The following is a 22,711-nucleotide window of genomic DNA, read 5'->3' on the forward strand; positions in this document are numbered from 1 at the left end:
ACCATGATCGTTAGTTTCATGTGCGTATGTGGTGAAATAGTTAATGCGCGTGCTGAAGTAAGGTTCACAGCAAGACGAATAAAACAAGTCGCTAACGCGGGAAAGTAATGACAATAGACTGAGCTGAAAAAAAAAGAACATCACATTAAAGCACACAAGATGTTACAAAAATGAATTAAATTGCGGGGTTTTACGTGCCATAACCACCATCTGATTATGAGGCACGCCGTAGTGGGAGACTTCGGATTATCTTGACTACGTGGGGTTCTTTAACGTCCACGTAAATCTAAGTACACAGGTGTCATTGCATTTCGCCCTCATCGAAATGCGGCCGAAAATGGCGCCCACACGAATAAGTCACTGTACCAAGTAATAAAAGCTACGTCGCACAAATATCTTTATGAATAAATAAGGAATAAATGAGATCTCTGTCCACGAGAAAATCGCACAAGGCTTTCTCAGCTTGTCTTATTTTACAAGTACTGGACCAGCGCTGCAGGGATTTCATTGCAGATAAAGCTGGATTGACGCAATGGAACGAATCACCGATTCGATCTCCAGACGACCGTGACGTGGCATTGCTGCAGCGAATCGCGCCACTAACAGCGTGTCTGCACCGTTCCTGTGTGTCACGTGAATCGGCGTCACTGAGCTACGTCGTGCTCAACCGCTGGATGAATCGGCAGTCCGTCATATATAAATCCCGCTTATGGAACGCCTAAGACCTCAAGACGACGGCGAAGTGCCTCGGCATTCAATGAGAACGTATTCTACAGGAGCGTCCGGGGTGCCACAATATGCGCATTCTGGAGAGGGCCTTTCCGTATTTACGATTTAGAAAGCGGCGGTTGTGTACCACTCCTTCAAGACGTAAGCCGTGCAAGAGTGCCCGCAGAGCTCGTCCTACATTAGCAACTGGTGCGAAGCGTAACAAAGGGTCCATGTTTTTTACAAGAGAGACGAATAAACCGAACATCTGACCTCGGGCTTGGCAGCAGTACTCCATTGACAATGAGCAATCATGGCGGGTGATGCTTAGTGGTCGACCATTTGTACATTTCTTTCTGTGTTTCCTAGGTTACCTGCTCGCATTGAGAGCACAATTGCTTCTGTTTCTACGGCTTTATTCACGTCGCGTGGTTTTTCTTAAAGTCCTCTCCATCCACAAGGCGCGCTGCGTAATACCAGAGTGCGTGTTCTGGGTATTTAAATATATATAAGAACACGCATTATTAAAAAAACATATCAGCTGTGTGTGGTGCCGACTTAGTGAAGCCCTTCACTGACACTTTATTGCGTGCAGCGTTCCAGGGTAAGTGAAGCCGCGCCTCCGCCGTGGGGTTGTTTAATGCCCCCGCAATTTAGCGTGGCCGAATTGACGCCCCCCCCGCCCCCCCCCTGCGACGACGCAAAGTGCCGGATATACCCTGCAGAGAGGAGCGACGGAAGAAGTGTGTCCTCGTGTGCTCGTATATTGCACTCTTGGCCGGGCTTCTCTAAAAGCCTGCTTTCACCATGACTATTCGCTCTTCCTTTTTTTTTTTTCTTGAGTTGTTTGTACAGCAAAAGTTTTTTTTCGGTCGGAGCGCATTGCGTATTATACTCGAGTATGAAGAAAAAGAGAACATTACTGCACACGTGCATGGAAAACACCGCTTCCAATAAAGCCCATAGGGAAGTGCATTTTATATGCAAACGAATTTAGGAGCGCTTTCCCGTCGCGCGATTTGTGCGCTTTCAATTCGTGTTCTGCGTGGTCGGCGAAAACACGAACGTGAACTTTATCTCGCTTGCGAATAATACCCGCGTGTATGCACATTTGACTGGACAGTATGGAGAATTTCATCGATAACCCGTCCCGGGCACTTAGTGGCGATGGCGTCGCGCTGCCGAACACTATAGGTCGCCGGTTCGACTCCGATGCCGCGGCAACCGCATTCCGACGGGCGTTGAGTGCAAGGACGCGTGTGTATACCGTGCATTGAGTGCGCGTTGGTCATATTGAGCAAGGTCATATAGTTTTAACGAACGATCCGAACCAAGGACATGTGAGGTTGCTGGAAAGTTTTAGCAAGACAGAGCAGCAGCAACCGCAAAAAAAAAAAAAACATTTTCTAGCTTCGTTAAATTAGAACACAGGTCACAGTATACAAGAGCTCGCAACGCGCTGCAAACGCTTGGCACACACGCTCTAGCTGCACGCAAGGTCGCCGCTTACACAACAGCGTTAAATGTGCTTTCCGGATTCCTCCCATGTTTTCAAACTGACGCAAGCCTTCGCGCGCCGGAGGTGTGGTGGCTGTATAGCATTTTCGAAGTCATGGCCTGATTATGACTTTGTATTTTCGATTCTGGTCAAATATACATCACAGAATACACGGCCCGTTAAATGTGTAACTCCTGTTTAATCTATGGCACGGTGATTTTAGTCGATTCGCGGTACACCGAAGCACCGACGTTGCCGGTCTGTGAATCTGGAAGCGGCTGGCTGCGGGCGGATCGAAGCGGGCTTCCGATTATAGCCGCTAGAGCGTGCGGGTCATAGTGTGTTTACGTGCCCCGTGAAGATGTGTAAGGGGAATAGAGGGTGGGGTGGGGGGAGGGGGAAGTTGAGAGGGTTGTCTCTGACCACCGTAAAATGGCTGCCGACTGCACTCAATCATGGAGCTTACATTATACTGCTCGTTCCGAAACGTACACGTGTCAATGTGTACGCATCTGTTCAACAGCTCGCGTGCGCGAGCGTGTTAAACCTTGAATAACTGCGCGTTGCGGGGGAGCCCAAAGGTGCGACGGCCGTGAAAGTGTGGTTTGGAGCACGACGTTTCTGAGGACCACAAAAGCAACGGCGTCTAGAAACGAAGATTTTCTACATTCTTGCTCCTACGAGCAATGTTTATTTTAGCATGACTGTAGCACGTTGCCCTTAGGTATAGAACGCACTAAAATCCTCCTCTCAGCACAATGAATAAAGCGCGGCAGCCATCCCTGCGTGTAGCCGTTTTCTGCTGACTAAGACTGCTGGCCAAGAAGAGAAGAGAAAGGAAAGGTATAGAGGGATCAACCAAGCGCACGTCCGGCTTGGTATACGTAAGGCTGGCAATGCATTCCTCGTATCAATGTTCTTGTTCGACAAGGCCGACGATAAGAATTTGCTGCGGACGTCTACTTGTGTGGATGCCCGATATTACGCTTCTACGTTGAAGAACCCAGATCGTTACAGGGAATTTAAGTTACGGGAAGGCTAAGCCTCGTTAAGTGTATTGGTGAGCCCAATTTCGGAGAGAACACGCCTTTGTGTAGTGGAAACGAAGGCGGAGGCACTTCTAAGAAAAAAGAATAAATATTGCTCGTGCTTGCTCGTGCTTGCCTTTATTTTGTGCACACGAGGCTGATCTTGGTGTCTTAAGGCGGATACTTCTCGGCTACGCTGTGCCGCGCAGTATACGAGTAAAACGCAACCAGGTACTTATTTGCATAGATAACGCAAGAATGCGGCATGGGACACTAAGTAACTGGAGCCGAATTCACAAAGCTGGTAACCTGCAAGAGCTGTTTGCGATCAGCCGGCCGCCTTCGCTAATAGTATGTCCAGCATTACGATTGGCTGGCATTTCCTCTTACCATCAGCTTTAGCGTAAGAACATTTTCGTTAATACAAACTCTGAAGCTAAAAAAAGAAAAAGGAGAAGAGGATAACTTGTAGACGTAACCACCGACGTGGAAACGCGGTTCAGTATAAGGACTGTCAGCTGAATTAGTTGGTATCAGTCAAGGATAACAAACAAACAAACAAACAAACAAATAAATATAAAGAAAACAAAGAAAAAGAAAGCCGCGAGGAACGCATGTAAACAAAGCGCAGGGCCTGCAATATGGCATTTTCACTGTCATGTTTTTACGGTTGAAACCCAGATTTGTGTTTCTCCAATATTACCTTAATAAATACTATTATAGGTTGAGTGGAAGCTTGTAGTATTGTTTGTTATGTTGAACTACATCGCATGTCTTTTCGTGACTAGCACACTTCACAAAACCTCCGTTATATTGCTCTGTGCTTGTGGTCGCCAGGTCCTCCACTGCTACTTAAAATGTTTTCTTTCTCTTTTTTAACCTGATCTCCCTCTGCATAGTTGTTGCCCTTGCTTCTTAAACAAAAAAATATGCAGATCATACGCACATGTTGAAATCTACGTGGAGCGATGCTTCAGTAAAGTGGTTTAAATATTTCACAGCCAGCCGCATGTGGTAAACTTTGTTTATACCGTGTAGTCTAAAGGCAATGTTTAAGGTTATGCACCGCAAATGCCACAACTCTATTGTCACGCAGTATTTTTTATATTTGTGCCCCACATCGCTCACAAGCTATGGCGAAGCGCAAACTCCAAAACAGACGGATGCACGGCGTGATACGTATACGTGCAGCGATGTCACAAGGACGAAGGTGTCGTGTGCTGCTTGTTGGGCGAAGAATGGTTACGACAGGTGTATGCACGGAGAAGTGCGACAACTATCGGGCAGCATTTGGGGCTTATGTGCTTCTTGTATCATAGTGGGCCATGCCCATTCAAGAGAACTGGCCAGGAACGGACACGAACCGAGTTACACACAGAAAGACGCTCCCCCCCCCCCCTAAAAAAAAAACATGATACATCAATGAATCGTGAACCATAGTTAACCATTGCATTAACAGATCAGTGCCTGTGATCCGACATTATATTTTTGGATTTTATCTAGGAAGTTATTTTTTTGTTCCGCAGGACAGAGGTGCGCATACTTGGTCAGCGTACAAAAGCTTTACAGATGAGCCCCTTGGCTGCTACTTTCATTTGGCGCACATATAATCCATCATACACATACCCACAAATACATGCCCCCAGAGAGCGACAGATCCAGCAGCATCCAGCAGCACACAGCAGCTAGGCAGCCACGCCAAACCTGGGGAGCGCGTGCAAAGAAGGCTTCGCTTGAATGTTTTTCAACTTCAAACGCCACAAAGCCGCCACACAAGCGCGCCGTTTTAACCGCGACTGGCGCAGGACCTATTTCCGACGTATTTTCTGCGGGGCGTCGCAGGCCCGAGCGCCTCTATGTGCCGCCCGGCCACAACGACGCGCTCATCGTGCAAGAAATACGTATACTACGAGGTAGTTCCTCAATTTAGTCCGTGGTGCGCGCGATACAGATTTTGGCAGATTGCATAGCGCTGTCCCTGATCAGAGTAAAATAAACAAGCAGCCGCTGCGAGCGAAGCCACGGCGAATATGCGCACGAAATCGTTTCCGTTTGGTTCCAAGTTTACTCACTCCTCGTCTCCTTTGCGCAGTTTTGTTTCCAACGTAAGGAACCCAATATCACTAGCAGCGTTGGTAGTTTTTCTTCTTTTTAATGTCAACGCTGCTAGTGGATTATGCCAGAAGGATACCGTCAAGAGAACACTCAAAATTCGTTAAGTATTGTTATGAATCCGTTAAAGATCCAGCCTACAAGAACTTCAGTACGGGAACACTAAAACGAATAAAACCAATTTGAAGGGCCGAAAGAAGATATTATTGATTATGATGGCACCGCTGTAAGTACAGCAAAGGTAGATTCAAAATGCTTGTTTACGTCGACGAATGAGTACTTACTGAAAAGTTTGGAGAAATGCGTCGTGTCTTACAATACAAAATGTGCCCACAACGGCTGTATGAGTAGCCATTTCGTCGTAATATCATTATTACCGAAGATAGGTACTGCAAGTTACTGCTGTTAAAGCACCAAAGCAAAAAATGCTCCTAAAACAAGGTGAAATGTGTACGCCAGAATCTACTGAGTATTTTTGTTAATCCGTTAAAATTAACTTAAAGAGAAATGTGCGAGATCAACTGAATAATCATCGGCTAGGCTGCATCAGGGACGCATACGCAGTGAAGTATATATATGTATACGTGAAACGCCTTGCGCGTGCAGCAGACGCTGTATGGACACTGTAGGGTACAGAAATAGCGTCACCGAATACACAAATTACGTTTGTTCACGCATTACAAACCATTACATGCTTAATTTAGTTAAAAATAAATTGTGGGGTTTTACGCGCCGAAATCACGATTTGATTATGAGTGTTTGGATCGCACCGCTGGTACGATCTGTTGGGAACTCGGCGCTGACGCCCGTGGTTGTACCTGGGTCGCAAGCCCCAAGGGTAGCGTTGGCCTGGCGGCCTGGGGTACAACTGGAAGCATCCGAAGGTCCCGGCAAAGCATGAGTCGACTGGTAACAACAAAACAACTTGTTTATTTTAACATCGCAAAGAGTTGGCGGTCAGGTTGACCGAAGTAGAGAGACGGGAGAGCACTTTACTCAACAGAAGAAATCGGAGCCCTCCTCTTGGCGTCCGGGGGCAGCTGTTTTTATACTCTCGCAGTTGAGGGCAAGAAGGAACCCCTCAATAGACGAGCACGTGAATGTACAATGGGCTAATGGTGACGCACACTGTCGTAGCGCTGCCGGTCGGGCACAATGACTGGAACGAGAGGGTGATCCCTTGCTTTCGCAGCGCCTGGTTCAGGCACAATGACTGGAAGGGGAGGATGACCCCTGCTGTCGCATCGCCTGGTTCAGGCACAATGGCACATACACTCACACACGCACATGAAGACACGTGGCATCGGAACATGCCTGGAAACGCCTGGAAACACCTGGCGGGGAGCGTTGCGGCGACGACGATCGGGCCAAAATGTCTGCCGCCCCGCCGCAGTCGCGCCGGCAAAACCGCGTGTCGCAGGCGAAACGCAACAGACCGCCCCGCCGGGGGAAGGAGATCCCGATGGACAGGGGACTGCATCCGCTGTCCGGAGGGATGTCGCTCGATGATGCTCATAACCGAAGTCGGGCGTCCCTCGACGTTTCTTGAGCGCAGCGCACAGAGAAGGCCTCGTTCTCTTGTTCAGGTTCGCACGGGACACTGCAAAGTGACTTCGGGAGAGTTCACATTTTTGTTCTCGTTCCCGGCAAGCGTTAGAACTACGCTGAAACTCAACCGCTCAGTCAGCAAGCACGGCACAACCCTCACTAAGCCCTGCCAGGCTCTTTCCCCTTTTTATACCACTGCATAGTTCCTTACAGTAGTCTAGCATCACTCAGAACGCGTCCACAAATTGGAAAATTGCACTAGAAAGCATATCATCACTTTGAAACACTAAACAAAAGCAATATGTTAAAAAAAATCCTGCCTCAGGAAGAAAAACATCAGTAACCAACAATTTTGAGGCTGATTCCTACGTTAGGGGCTTCGACTTAAGCCATCGGCGTTACCGTTGAGACTCCCCTTTTTGTAACGCACCTCAAAGGAATATTGTTGTAAAGCGAGGCTCCAGCGCAGGAGGCGGCCATTTTTGGGAGAGATGGTCTGCAGCCATTGGAGAGGGCAGTGATCCGTCTCAATGATAAACCTCGAGCCGGCTAGATAGCATGACAATTTCCGAACGGCCCACACGAGACACGCACACTCTTTCTCGGTGGCGCTATACGCCTGCTCACGACTGGTCAGCTTACGACTAGCATACAGGACGGGGTGTTCTACTTCTCCATTTTCCCGTTGGCACAGTACAACGCCCATGCCTCGCTCACTAGCATCGCACTGAACAACGAACCCTTTTGTATAGTCTGGCGATCGTAGCACAGGCTGGTTTGTTAGGGCACTCTTTAGGGCGCTAAAAGCTCTTTCCTTTGTCTCGTCCCAGACGACTGTTTGAGGCTCTGTCTTTCTTAGAGCATCCGTCAGGGGAGCCGCGATATCAGAGTACCTAGGGATGTACCTCTGATAGTAGCCGGCGACACCCAAGAACGACCGAATATCGGTCTTGGTGCGCGGTTGCGGAAATTCTCGCACAGCGGCCACTTTTATTTCAGAGGGGCGGCGACGACCCTGACCAATCACGTGACCGAGGTAGACAACCTCGGCCTGTGCTAACTGGCACTTAGGAGCCTTGACTGTCAAGCCCGCTTCGCGCAGGCGGGTTAGCACTGCCCGCAAGTGTGTCATATGCTCAGACCAGGATGCGGAGAATATCGCTACGTCGTCTAGATACGGTAAAGCGAATTCTTGCTGTCCCCGCAACACTTTATCCATGAGGCTTGAAAAACAGTATGGCGCGTTCTTCAAACCAAAACTCAACACTTTAGGACGGAATGTTCCCATTGGTGAAATGAACGCCGCATACCTACTAGCCTCTTCTGTAAGTGGAACCTGCCAATAACCCCTGACAAGATCTAGGGTGGAAATAAACTGAGCGCTACTAACTTTCTCAAGGCGCTCCTCGATGTTAGGGATCGGATAAATTTGATCCTTAGTGATGGAATTAAGCCTGCGGTAGTCGACGCAAGGACGAGGTTCCTTGCCCGGTACCTCAACTAAAATCAAAGGGGAGGTATAATCACTCTCACCTGCCTCAATAACACCGAGCTGTAGCATTTTCTTTACCTCAGCCTCCATAATATCGCTCTGGCGGGGTGACAGCCGATACGCCTTGGATCGTACTGGCTCTGGGGAGGTAAGTTCTATATCATGAGTAAGTACAGAAGTCCTACCAGGCCTCTCAGAGAACAGACCTTGAAACTCTTGTAATAGCTGGTGTAGTTCGGTTTTCTGCTCGGGCGACAGCGGTGCTTTACTGATAAGGTCACTAATGACTTGACCGGTGTCTTCCCTGTTCGTCACTGAGCCTAGTCCCGGAAGCTCGACCGGAAGCTCTTCAGGAACGTTTACCATCATGCACACCACTGCTTCCCTTTGTCTATAAGGTTTGAGCAGATTACAGTGGTAAACTTGCTGTGCTTTCCGCTTTCCTGGCAGACTTACCACGTAGTTAACGTCCGACAGTTTCTGAACAATTCGTGCTGGGCCCTCCCACTGCACGTCTAGTTTGTTGTTTAGCGATGTGCGCAATATCATGACCTCATCGCCCACCTCAAAACGACGGGCCCTGGCTGTCCGATCATAATAAACCTTGGCCCTCTGCTGGGCCTTTGTCATTGCTTCACCTGACAACTCCTGTGCCCTTCTTAAGCGTTCGAGGAGCTTAAGTACGTACTCCACCACGACTGGGTCGTCGCCCCTACCTTCCCACGATTCTCGAAGCATGCGAAGCGGAGATCGAAGCGAGTGACCGTACACCAGTTCAGCTGGCGAAAACCCCGTAGCCGCATGCGGCGCGGTCCTTAAAGCAAACATCACCCCAGGCAGACACAGCTCCCAGTCAGTTCGATGTTCAAAACACAACGCTCTCAACAGGCGCTTCATGACGGAGTGGAGCTTCTCAACGGAATTCGACTGTGGGTGGTACACTGAGCTGTGTAACAGCTTTACCCCACACCTTTCGAGAAAAGTTGTCGTCAAAGCGCTAGTAAACACTGTGCCCTGATCTGATTGGATTTCCGCAGGGAAACCAACCCGCGCAAGTATGGACAGTAGTGCATTAACTATCTCAACTGAGCTGAGTTCTTTAAGCGGCACTGCTTCAGGGAACTTTGTCGCTGGGCAGATCACAGTCAAAATGTGTCTGTACCCCGTGGCTGTTACCGGCAGAGGTCCCACTGTATCAATAACGAGCCGTCTAAAAGGCTCCGTTATGATAGGTACCAATTTCAACGGCGCCCTTGATTTGTCCCCTGGTTTGCCCACCCGCTGACAAGTGTCACATGTCCTCACGAAATGGTCTGCGTCCCGAAAACACCCTGGCCAATAGTACTCTTGCAAGAGACGGTCCTTAGTTTTCTTAACTCCTAGGTGTCCGGACCACGAACCCCCGTGTGACAAGCGCAACAGATCCTGACGATAGCATTGAGGCACGACCAGCTGATCGAACTCCACTCCTCGGCGGTCTAGATACTTCCGGTACAGGACTCCACCTCTTTCCACAAAACGCGCAGTTTTCCTGGCGATACCTTCTTTGACATTGCAGCGTATGTTTTCTAGGCTACCATCCTTCTTTTGCTCGGCTATCAAAGCCGACCGGCTGACTTTTAGCAACCTATCAAGTCCGTCTGACGTAGGCGCGATGAGCAAATCAGTAGATAGCTCTTCTAACTTTCCCGTGTCGTGCGTTTCCTCTCCAGTATCTGGCGCCTTTAACGTTACAGACTCAAGTTTATTCAGTTCGGGCGTGCTCTGAATATCAGCTTGCTGCGCCTCTGACCCTTTTTCGTTGTTTGATAACGTCGGCCCCGCAACTACCGCCTTTGCAGCGAGCTCCCGAACCTTCGATCTGGTTAAGGCCTGAACACTAGCTTCACCAAACAAAAGCCCCTTCTCGCGCAGGAGGTGATCGGACCTGTTTGAAAATAGGTACGGGTACTGGGGTGGCAGCATAGATGACACTGCCGCCTCCGTCTCAAGCGCTCCGAAAGGTCCTTCAATAAGCTCTTTTGCTACCGGCAGACACACGCTATGAGCTTCCACGGCTTGCTTGATCCATGCGCACTCGCCCGTGAACATATGGGGTTCTACGTAAGACGGGTGAACTACATCCATCGTAGCTGCTGAATCGCGAAGCACTCGGCACTCTTTCCCGTTCACGAGGAGGTCTCGCATGTAAGGCTCGAGAAGCTTCATGTTCTCGTCAGTGCTGCCTATTGAAAAAAACACAACTTTTGGTGTTGTTTCCGGACACTGCGCCGAAAAGTGACCCGGCTTCTGGCACGTATAACAAACGCGCGCTTGCCTCATCTCGAACCGCTTTCTGCGTTCGGCTTCGGCTGCCGCCGTCTCCTTAGGTTCGGTCGCACTGCTTCCACTCGCATCCTCACTACGCGTGTCCCCCTTAAATCTCATGGGCGTGAATTTCGGCCTCTCAAACTTCGAGCCAAATTCACCCTTTTGACCGTCCTTAGCTCCGCGAGCCCGACGCGTCACAAACTCCTCGGCTAGCTCAGCGGCTTTAGCCACCGTACAAACGTCTGGCCTATCCAAGACCCAGTATCGCACGTTCTCCGGTAACCGACTATAAAACTGTTCTAGCCCGAAGCACTGCAGAACTTTATCGTGGTCACCAAACGTTTTCTCTTCTTTGAGCCACTCCTGCATGTTCGACATAAGCCTATACGCAAACTCTGTATATGACTCACTTTTGCCTTTCTCATTTTCCCGAAACTTCCGACGGAACGCCTCCGCAGACAGCCGGTACTTTTTTAGAAGACTCGATTTCACTGTGTCGAAATCCTCTGCCTCCTCTCTATCCAAGCGAGCGACTACGTCGGCCGCCTCGCCGGGTAACAAAGTGAGCAAGCGCTGTGGCCACGTTTCCCGAGAGAACCCCTGCTTCTCGCACGTTCGCTCAAAGTTAACCAGGAACAAACCAATGTCCTCTCCAAGCTTAAACGGCCGCATCAGGTCAGTCATTTTGAACAATACGCGTTCTCCTGCACCGTGTGCCTGACTTCCATTACGAGCGCGTTCCATCTCTATCTCGAGACGCTTCATTTCCAACGCGTGTTGACGGTCGCGCTCTTCTTTTTTCTCTTGTTGCTCTCGCTCTTTCTGTTCTTTACGTTCACGCTCTTCTTTTTCTTTCTGTTCTTTAAGTTCGCGCTCTTCTTTTTCTTTTTGCTCTTTAAGTTCGCGCTCCTGTCTTTTTGCAGTCTCCCTCTCTTCAATGGTCTCAAGGCATTCCGACAGCTCGTCATCCTCAGCCTCTAACTCAAGAATAGCCTTTAGCAGTTCTGGTTTTCTGAGTTTGTCTGAGACATCCAGACCCAACTCTCTTGCAAGCTCCAACAATTTCGGTTTGCACAACGACTTCAAATCCAGGGCTGCTCTGAATGCTGCTTTCTCTACTGCTTACTATTGTCTTGCCGCAAACTAACCCGGCAGCAACGACAACCACAATTACCAGCTCTGTTTCTGACACTAACAAAAGCCTGGCAAAGCTCAGAAGAAGAAAGTCCCGCACTCACCAAACCTCGCAGGCAGGAATTCCGCGCAGTCGTTCCGCTGCAGGCAACCAGTCGTCACACAGGGCTCGTTGCACTGCTCCCGGATCGTCGTTGAGCTGCTCAGCATACCGTCAACTGCATCTCTTCGCTGCTGGCCTCCGTTGTCGCGATCTCACCGCTGGCAGACAGTTGTTTGAAGTCGGAGGCGATCTCACCGCTGCCAACCAGATGTTTGGATCGCACCGCTGGTACGATCTGTTGGGAACTCGGCGCTGACGCCCGTGGTTGTACCTGGGTCGCAAGCCCCAAGGGTAGCGTTGGCCTGGCGGCCTGGGGTACAACTGGAAGCATCCGAAGGTCCCGGCAAAGCATGAGTCGACTGGTAACAACAAAACAACTTGTTTATTTTAACATCGCAAAGAGTTGGCGGTCAGGTTGACCGAAGTAGAGAGACGGGAGAGCACTTTACTCAACAGAAGAAATCGGAGCCCTCCTCTTGGCGTCCGGGGGCAGCTGTTTTTATACTCTCGCAGTTGAGGGCAAGAAGGAACCCCTCAATAGACGAGCACGTGAATGTACAATGGGCTAATGGTGACGCACACTGTCGTAGCGCTGCCGGTCGGGCACAATGACTGGAACGAGAGGGTGATCCCTTGCTTTCGCAGCGCCTGGTTCAGGCACAATGACTGGAAGGGGAGGATGACCCCTGCTGTCGCATCGCCTGGTTCAGGCACAATGGCACATACACTCACACACGCACATGAAGACACGTGGCATCGGAACATGCCTGGAAACGCCTGGAAACACCTGGCGGGGAGCGTTGCGGCGACGACGATCGGGCCAAAATGTCTGCCGCCCCGCCGCAGTCGCGCCGGCAAAACCGCGTGTCGCAGGCGAAACGCAACATGAGGCACACCGTAGTGGGGGATTCCGGAAATTCGGACCATCTGGGGTTCTTTAGCGTGCGTCTAAATATGAGTACACGGACGCGCTCTTATTTAGCCCCCATCAAAACATGCTTAACTTACGGTACAGCTAATGGGTACAGCTACATTAGCTGTACCGTACAGTACAGTACAGCTACGGTACAGCTACATCCTACGGCCTAATCTTGCAATCGTGCTCGCTCATATTCATAGTGGGCGTGTACCTATGGGCGCGAATTCACACCCCTCTGCCTTGCTGCCCGAGTCCCTTCCCGACATTTATGGACTCTATACGTACGCGAGGAACGCGGGGGCGCCATAGCCGAGCAACCGTCAAACTTTTGCAGGAAACTGTCCACTTGCAATGCTCATATTGCCCGTGGTGGGCACAGGTTTGAGTTGGATGGATTGTGTCTATTATGGCACAGTGAGCGCCCTCAAATGCGCCTACTCTCGCTCGCATCGACGGACGTACAGAAGAGCTACGCCTCTCTGAACGCCAAGCGAGAGGCCAACTGTAACTTACGATTGCGTCATGCGTGGCTCGATAACAGCGCCATCAGTACACGCGACCCATGCAATATCGATCAATGGATTCTGTCCTCTACACAACGATACCAAAGTGAGGAGCGTGGGTAGAGCGGTTCCAACGATATAAGCGACAATCGTATTACACGTTTTCGTTAAGTGCGGTTTTAGTAAGAACTGACAGAAGTGAAAGACGTTTTACGTTGAAAGTGTTTGTTCTGTATACGCCAAAAACAAGTTTTTGTCGCTGAATGCGCAATAAGCTCTCCAGTACCTGGTAGACAATACGCTAACTTGCAACTCCCATCACTCAAAGTATCGTTCGTGTTTTCTCTCTTCTCTTATCTTTCACACTATTTTGTTTGACCTTATGAGCTAGAGGCCCATACCGATCTCAATTTATATAAAGATGGGTAGTTTACTGACATAATCTTTCAATGAAGCGTTGCCAGCGACAGCTGCAGTGCATGTGTTCTTGCGTGCACTTCCTGACCATTGTAACCGCGCTGATGCTGATGATGACGATGAAAATCAACATTAATGTTCAGCATCCAAAACCTCCACTGTGTCGCGACACAGTGCACGCTTCCTTTTAGTCATTGACATCTATAGTGTTACCTCCTTCTCGCATTTTCTAGCAAAAGTGTTTCACAATACCTCACGAGAATGTGACAAACTAATTCTTTCGTTTTTTCTTTTGTGGTGGGAGCCTTGACTTTAATGATCGTTAGAACTGATGAGGCTAGGAATGCTGATGATTGTATGTTGTGCTTAGGAGGCTTCGGGCCGGGGTGTCCCTCACAACGGCTGTGATAACAACGTGAAACTGGTCGCATTTGCCACTGTGTGCTACCTGTACATACTGCTCACGTCCCTGTGATGGCGGCCGACGCGTATCACCTAATATCGACATGTCCAGGGGGGCTATTCTGTAAGAGTCCACCTAGTGGACTGTCCATTTCGGCCACTGCTGATTGGATGCAGCTGTACGGGAGAGGAGGAGACGGGCGGCCCTAGCCAATCAGCAGCGGCCGAAATGGACAGTCCACTAGGTGGACTCTTACAGAATAGCCCCCCCAGGCTTACAATCGGAATGCTTGCGTCTCGTACTGCAAGCCGGCCTCCGCTGCAGTGTCACAACCAGCTATGACCGCTGAATAGATGATAACAGATTCCACAAAACACTGCCTCAATTCGTACACAACACAGACCTGCTAGCCCACATATAATACACATATACACATCAAGAATTATGCCTTAAGGGCAAGTCTTTATCGCAATAAAGAAAGAAATCTGGCGTTCGAAGACTTCGTATTTGTTGCTCTAGTTATGACACTGACGTGTTCGTGCAGCGGTGAGAAAGCTGATGTTATGAATTGCAGTGATAAAATTAGAATCCTGTCACCACCAAATATTTTCTTCTTTATTTTTATGGGATGGGACGATGTGCTGATTCAACGAAGCCTCACATCGCAAGTAGTACAGTGGTGTTGCTGCGCCAGGAACATGGCGCGACTTCAGAGTTACTAATATTTGAGTACTCCGTAGATCTCTTGTTTGGGAGCTCAACGCGTCACTCGCGGTGGTCCTGCTACGACGCTTAGTCCGCAGCCGTATTCGCGCGGAGAAAAATGAGGAGGAAGAGGGGATTATGTTGGCAAGGAGGATCTATTTTATTTTAACGTCTTGAAGGTAAGCGTGCAAGCTCAGTAACATTAGGAAGCTAAATTGTGCGAGTGATGACGTCAGTTGCATCACGGATACTTACAGGACGCTTTCTCACGTGCATGAATTTTTTGTTCACTAGAAGAAATACCACCAGCTATCGAAACAAAAGCCAAACACCCCTCGCTCAACGCCCCTCCCCCCCAAAGAAAGATTGTGATACAATGGTAGCGAAAATATACGGAAGTTATAGCTGCACAGCCTTTGCTAAGCTTTTACGGGTCGGAGCCCCGCTCAGCACTCTAGTTCCGCCCATATAAGTGTCAGGCCACTCCGCGGTCCACGTGACCCACCCTATCCGTGTTGGGAGGGTGCGATAAATGAGACACGTGCACGTGCGACCGGCGGGCTGCCACTTTGTGAGCTGCTGCTGCACGAGAAGCGAGCAGTTGGAAAAAAATGTCTACGCGTGCGCGATTGGACATTCGCACGGTGGGAGATGCGGTTGTCGATAACGAGGCGACGCCAAGGCGCTCCAGTCGTCCCCACTTTGATATGCGGTTGCGCCGCCATCACTGCAGAGACGACAGGGGAGGGAAATGGGAGGAGCAGGGAAGCGGTGCTTTAATAACGGGGGATTTCTAGAGCACCGCAATTTGTTCCGCGTTCAGCCCCCACCCGCGCCCTTTAGGAATGTTCCTCCCGCGACAGCGACGCGCCATACCCTGATGTACTTTTGCCATTGGTGTTATGAATAGATGGCCTTTTTGCTCCTTTAGATGACACGTTCTTGTTTCCAAGTGCGATACCACATCTTCGAGGGCGAAATTACTTCTGTGCGGAAAAAGCCTATAGCCAGGGAGAAAAAAAAAATGTAACCGAGCAATGATGACGTTAGGCATACAAGAGTTTTTCATTTTTCTTTTTGATACGACGTCCTAATGGTTTTCTCGTGCAATTCGAAAAATGCAATACCCTCCGTGATCTCTACTGAAGCCCCCGCCATCGCTAATAGGAAGGCGGTCACTTTTATTTCTGTTTTTATTCCCTCTCGTAACTTTTCTTATTTTTTTTTATTTCTGCTTTATTGAAGCGCCAGAAAAGCTGTCCTAACTTAGAAACAGGACCGCTCGCACCTTCGCACTTCTTGGTGTAATATTATGGTGATGTAGTATGACTTCAGGGCGCAAAAGCTTTAAACTACCACACTCTGAGGGTTGTTGTGTGAAAGCACGTAATTGCAGTAATTTGTCAATCGAGACAGGAAAAAAAGAAAAAACTTACGCGGATATCCAACCCACATTTTGGAATGTGTGAAACGAATCTATGTAAAGTAGAGCTTCTGTGAAGCAGCAAATAAATACTACAAGGCTGTTCATCTTTCTGAACGCAGCATAGCGAATAGAGGCCTGCCCATGCAAATCAGCAATACGAGGAAACTCTCAAAAAGTGATCCACGCGATCGTGGAATACACTACCTCTATAATCGGCCTACTTTTCGTGACGCCGTCTCTGGTATCAGCCAGGCAGTTTATTATTGCACTACCCCAAGGACTGGCCCACAGGCTTAATTACTCGAAGAGAAGCCGACCGGGCAGACGTACGAAACAAACCCCTAAAAACAAAGCACCAGATACGTCACTTTAAGCGATCAATTATGCGATTGCTGAACGCGTATGATTGAACTCGCATGATTTGCTGCACTGATGGCATTTAGGGACCGTGTGTGGTTTTACTGCGTAATTTCGTAGAGAATAGAGCCGGCAACCCGTACAGGAGGGGCTACGTATATTCTATTTGTTACAAGAGTGGTGTCTTGTGTGTCGCCCTGTGTGAACTTATTTAGCAAGAACAACAACAGCAGAAGCAGCACAAGGAAAGGCCGAATTGTCAAGTTCTTCCGTAACAGCTTTCAAGGCACGCTTTCTCATTCAGCAAAGACATCACTCTGCAATATCAGCAGACACTGAAACGCACGCCATAGACACAGATAGGAATTTCTCAGCGCTGCATGTGTGGAATGTCGCCGACGTAGCGAGGTTATTGAGCGCAGTAACACAGACGTTCGCACAGCCCAATTGCCTTCAGGAATCGCAGCAGCGCTTTTGTGGCCTTCTGCAGTTGTGACATGCGAGACTATAGCCTCGAGATCTTGCCCAGCGACAAAAGTCTATCGTATAGCTGGGCTATTACCTTCACTTGATTGTTTCCTCGCCTTCTCCCAGTCTAGGGTAGCCAACCGGGCTCAGTCCTTGTTCACTTCCTTGCTTTTCACTCATTTATCCCTCTCTCATTCTCTCCGTGCTCCAACTTTAGAGCAGTCGTTAGGGAATCGTTTTGTAAAAATATCCGAGGACACCTATAGGCACTTCTTATGAATTCTGTATGCGAAAGCATTAATGTCCAAATAAACACCGCTGCGCAGTCCTTCGAGCAAGCAAGCCTGCGGTGCCACCTTCGCATGCCACCGACGTCCTGCGCGACGGGAGACCGAGGCAGCAGCAGCGGCCACCAAGGCCGGCAGGCGCGCGCAGAAGCTAAGCACAGTGGGGGTGAGAGAGAGATACAGACAGCGCGCCGGCTTCCGAGAGCGCGAGGGAGAGTGCGACACCTGGCGCGACACCTGGCGCGACACGCGACACCGACATGCGACACCTGGCGAGCTAACGATAGTAGGTGTTTCCTTTCGCCCGATCTGCTCCATCGAGGCAGGCTCGTGACGTGGCGTCGTAGTCAATAAGAATTTAGGTGCCGTTTCGCTGCTACGGACCACAAACGCCGGCTTTCTTGCACAATAGGCCATTTGATGCTTTCGCATCAAAAAAATAAAAAAAAGAATCGCCAGACTTCGTTTTGATACTGCGGCGACCGCTGCAAGTACGCCTACTTTGTTGAAAATTATATCACATGTTTTTGAGTACCAAAGGTGCAATCAAGCTGCGAAACACACCCGTAGTGCGCAGCTCCGGATCAATCTCTACCATCTCGGGTTCATTAAAGTGCGCCAAAGCCTTCGTACACGAGCGCTCTGGCATTCCGCTCACCTATGAATGAGCCCGCCAGCGCTCGGAATTGAACCCCTCCCCTCGTGATCAGAAGCACAATGTTGTAGCCACTCTGTCAGCCCAGTGGCTACATTTGCTTTATTACCGCGTCATTTACGTTCTCGCACCGCTCATCTTTGCTGTGCGGTGCATGCGTCGAACGTTTATTAGCATGGAAAACCGGGGCGAGCTGGTGTTTACGCATCTCCAACTTTAACGAGAACGTATCACGTACGTCGATTCACGAACGATGCACTAGTCGGCACTTATGTGTTGCAGTCTTTATTCCGTGTTCAATTTATTACGTTCGTACTGCGGTTAACGGCCTACGTGTCTGTCACTAAGTTGGCGAACTGCATGGTGAGTTTGTATGCATTGTACACATTGTATGCATGGTGGGTTTGTATGCGCGTTTGTATGCATTTTTTGGTGCGTCTTTATGCGCAACAGTTCTACCTATTCACTGCAGCGTCCGTCATAACGTAAGCCGCACATTACCGAGACCTAGCTGCTTCGAACAAATTATTGCCATCAAACCGGAAGGGTACATGTAAGGGTGACTTGCTTGAAGTGCTGCCCACCAAGCGCTGGCGAACCCGGTATCGTTGCCACAGGTCAGCGGACGGGGTGGCGGCGCGCCACGACCCGGATTCCCCTCGCTGGACGGCCACGCAACGCGGATGTCACGGTTTAGACAAAGGCGCCCCCCCCCCCTTATTTCTCCTCGCCTGACAGAAGGCCGCAGCAGCCGCCACCAGTGGGAAACAAGTCGCGCGTTGCTCGCGGTGTCAAATCTTGCTCATGTTTTGACGCTGTTGTAATTCCGTGCTCTCTCTGTCTCTCTCTCTCTTGGCTGTCACCGTTCTTTTTAGCGACGTCAGAATGTCGCGCCTCCAAACAATGACCGCTATACACCCGCGAACTGCGTTCTTGTGACTGTTGCTTTGTCGCGCGGCGTGCTCTACAAAAGCTGCCTGTCAGTTCAACGCTCTCGCCTCAGTGCGACGTGCGCGCAACCGGACAGCTTCACCCGTCAGTTCAATTCGGCGCTGGGGCACGCGGAGTGCGTTAGAGGATTGAGGGAGACAGTTGCTTCCAGTAGTGCGAACAAGCAGCTGTATTTAGTGGGCTAGATGTCTGGAATAGGCCAGATGCTGAAGCTGTCTCCTTGACACAACGTCAGACACGGTACAGCTTGATGAGGAAGTCTGAAAAGTTCCGTGTAATAGAGTTGAGCTTCAATTTCCACGGGAAGTGTACCTACAGCGTAAGCGGTTCCCGTCGCTAAGAGATCAAACGAGAAATGCGCTGTGAAAGCAGGAAATACGCCGCCTTCTACTCGGGGCTCCCGTCAGCCGATTTTGCATTCTTTTAATTTTGGCATGGGCTTACGGTCATTTCGGCACCCGCCGTGGTGGCTTAGCAGCTATGGTGCTGCCCTGCTTAGCAATAGGTCGCGGGAGCGAATCCCGGCCGCGGCGGCCGTATTTCAATGCGGGCGAAATGCAAGAAAACCCCGCGTCCCATGCATTGGGGGCACGTTAAAGATCCCCAGGTGGTCATAATTAATCCGCGGTATCCCACTACGGAGTGCCTCACAACCAAATCGTGGTTCTGGTGCGTAAAACTGAATTCAGTTCAATACCGTCATTGCGTGTGCTTTAAGTTCTTCCAGTTATCTTCAAACCGTCGCGCCTGCTAGCTTTGTCTAATCCCGTGGAACAAAAATACACCGTCGATGTATAGGGAAGATGCCATCGTTTCCTCGGGCGAAACACTACTACAATCGGCAAGTCAGGAAATCAGGAACGACAAGCTCATGCAAAAACAAAACAGAAATTAACTGAAGACACTGGTGAACCTGTGCCGGCTTCTCAGCTTCCAAATTGTTTTTGTTTCTCTTTTTTCGTTTATCGTGGCAGATAGCGAGCAGTAATGGGTCATCATGTTGAGCACACACTGCAAGTTTAGTCTTCGCTTCTAAGCGCTAAGATGGTTGATACAATAATAAAGCTAAGGAAAGCGTTTTCTTGTTCTTGATGTTTGTTGGCTTCACATGGTTGGGACTAACAAAAATCGGGCCCCTCCGTTCCCTTTTTTCACGTTAAGGATGGTTGACAGTTTTCGTTTTTTTTTTTAAGTAGGTTGAATCGTCGCTTCTATCTGGTGCGCGCATGAGCTCCCTCCCTTCTACTATTCATGTCACATACACATGGCCTTAGAGCGAAGGCCGTTATGCATGAATAAAGAGTTGGCATGCACACCGGTACAATTTTCGGAGGATGGGCATTTGTTGCCATTGTAAGACCATATATTGTTACAGGCATATTAAATATGACTGACTGTCTGTCGCTTTACTGTCGAAATTCTCCGAAACTCCCGAAAGATACGTAGGTTGACATGAGGCCCCTTCATTTAGTTTTAGTTGCCAATATGTTGATTTCATCACAAAGCACAATTTAGAATAGGAAAACCATTCTGCCGAGATGACGTCACTGTAAGACGTCACTATTGGCCTCGTGCTGCGCAGGAGACGTTGCAAAATCGCCAATCCCTGTGTGTGTGCCGTGATGCTTTCAAGAACGTAACACCCTCCTCAGACCCGAAGCCCGCTCAGGTGCCTAATAACTTTTCAAGCCGGTTTTTATTACCGACTGGTATATTATGAAAGAGAAAACAAAATCTTTCGTTTAAGTCCCAGGCTTAGATGTTGGAGGCAGCGTCTCCATGTAAATTAATTAAATCGCCTCATGATTCTTGTCATAAAAACCGTTTTTATTGGCCTAAGGACATAGATGAAGATCTATCGCATGGTACGTCCGCTTGCTGATGCTGCATCCTCTATTTTATGTCAACTCACAGTAATCGAAAGGTGATTGATAGTTGCCTTTTGTTTTCTGTAACGACACATGCGTCTAGACCGAATTGATGGGAATTTTCGCAAAAGCTTACAGTAATAATTTACTGGAGTACAGTAGCTAGTTGGGCGAGTCGGTACATCTTCATAGCTATTACACACAACGCGCGCTTTAGTGCGCACTTCAGTGCGTGCTGTGTGTAATAGTTATGAAGTAATAATGTGCCTAGTACACTTTCACACAGTTCTGCATGCTTCAGACCTTAAATCGGATTAGATATTATACATAATTGCAGCTGAGCTAATCCTGGAAAGGAAGGAAAGCAATGTACCCAATTGAGTACTATCGGACTGAAGAGGATACGTTGCACGGCTCCAGAAACCAAGAGCGCGCCGCAGAATAAATAAATCGGCAAGTAAACGGGCATCGAAACAGCTCTATCGAATAGGATGCTTCTCTTCCGCCTCTTTGATCTCGCACTTGTAATGGCAGTGTAAGTGCACTGGAGCTGCTCCGGCGCAGAACGCGCGCCGCCTGTGCTACTCGGTCGCACTCAACGTTGGTCGCACTCTCACACCCGTGGAATTGGGATTTTCGTAAGCTTTCATTGGCCGGCTTGTCGGTGCAGGATCAGGAGGAACGGTCGACAAACCGAACATGCGATCGGAGGATAGACGAGAAGGCGACGCACGTACAGACAGCTCGCCTACTATGTGCTTAGCTATCGCGCACATGCACGAGAACCATTGACCCTGGCATATTCAAGTTGCGAACAGTTGCATGTGGAGTTTAAACCCAGTACAAGTGATAACCTGCCCGTGACACGCACGACACGCCTTAAATATTTGGAGTATGCTTAAGCTTGACCTTTAAGTGTGGAACACGATAGCATTCAAAGATCCCTGACTGCTTCTCATGCTTCCCGGCAAGTGGAGCGTATGTTACCGTAATGTTTACCGGGAAACGCTGGCCGCGAACGCTATGCACGAAGGAGGGCTTTGTGGTAGAAACGCGGCCTCTTGCTTGGGCCGCGATGCGGCGGAGGCGAGCGCCAGCTGGATGTATTGCAATGAACCGGGCGCGCAACTCCGCGGGGCCCCTGAGACACCCGCGCGCCTGCGTGCGCCAATGGCGCACGCCGCGGCCGGTCGATGAATTGTAAAAATGCTGGAAAAGGGGTTTCTTTGAGCTTTCGCGTAAGAGAATTGTGTTTTCTTGCACATTCAAATTACAGTCCGAGAGCTATCATGTATGTAGGTTGGTTGTGTGTATGTCGTAGTTTACGATTCTTCCACATATTTTAGCTTGAGAGATTCAATTAGTTCAGTAAATTTTAGTTATTTATTTATTGCCTGTTTTGTAGTTCTATATCAAACAACAAAGGACATTTGAGAAAACAAGATAAGTTTCTTGCGTCACATGGATGGCCTGGGTATGGGTGGTTCGGAAACGTTCTTGCCGAAACGACGTCCGACAAAGGACTCCGGCCGTCCATGCGGGACGCCGGACGCTGACGCCGGATTATCTGCCACACGGGCTCCTTAACGCTGTCGCGTTAATATATGTCTCTGTGTGCGTGCGTGCGTGTGTGCGTGCGTGTGTGCTTAATTCAGATAGCGTCTGTCCAAGCAGTCTTCATCGCAATAGCTTCACTATAGCGGGGAGAAGCCTCCTCCAGCGACTCCTTCACTTTTGCATATTTGGAAAGTCTGTGTATGGTATGGTACGAAAAACTTCATTCAGGTCCTTCAGGTCACACTAGTTTCCTAGCCCGAAG

This window comes from Dermacentor variabilis, chromosome 5 (genome assembly GCF_050947875.1).
Source record: "Dermacentor variabilis isolate Ectoservices chromosome 5, ASM5094787v1, whole genome shotgun sequence".
Classification (NCBI taxonomy): Eukaryota; Metazoa; Arthropoda; class Arachnida; order Ixodida; family Ixodidae; genus Dermacentor; species Dermacentor variabilis.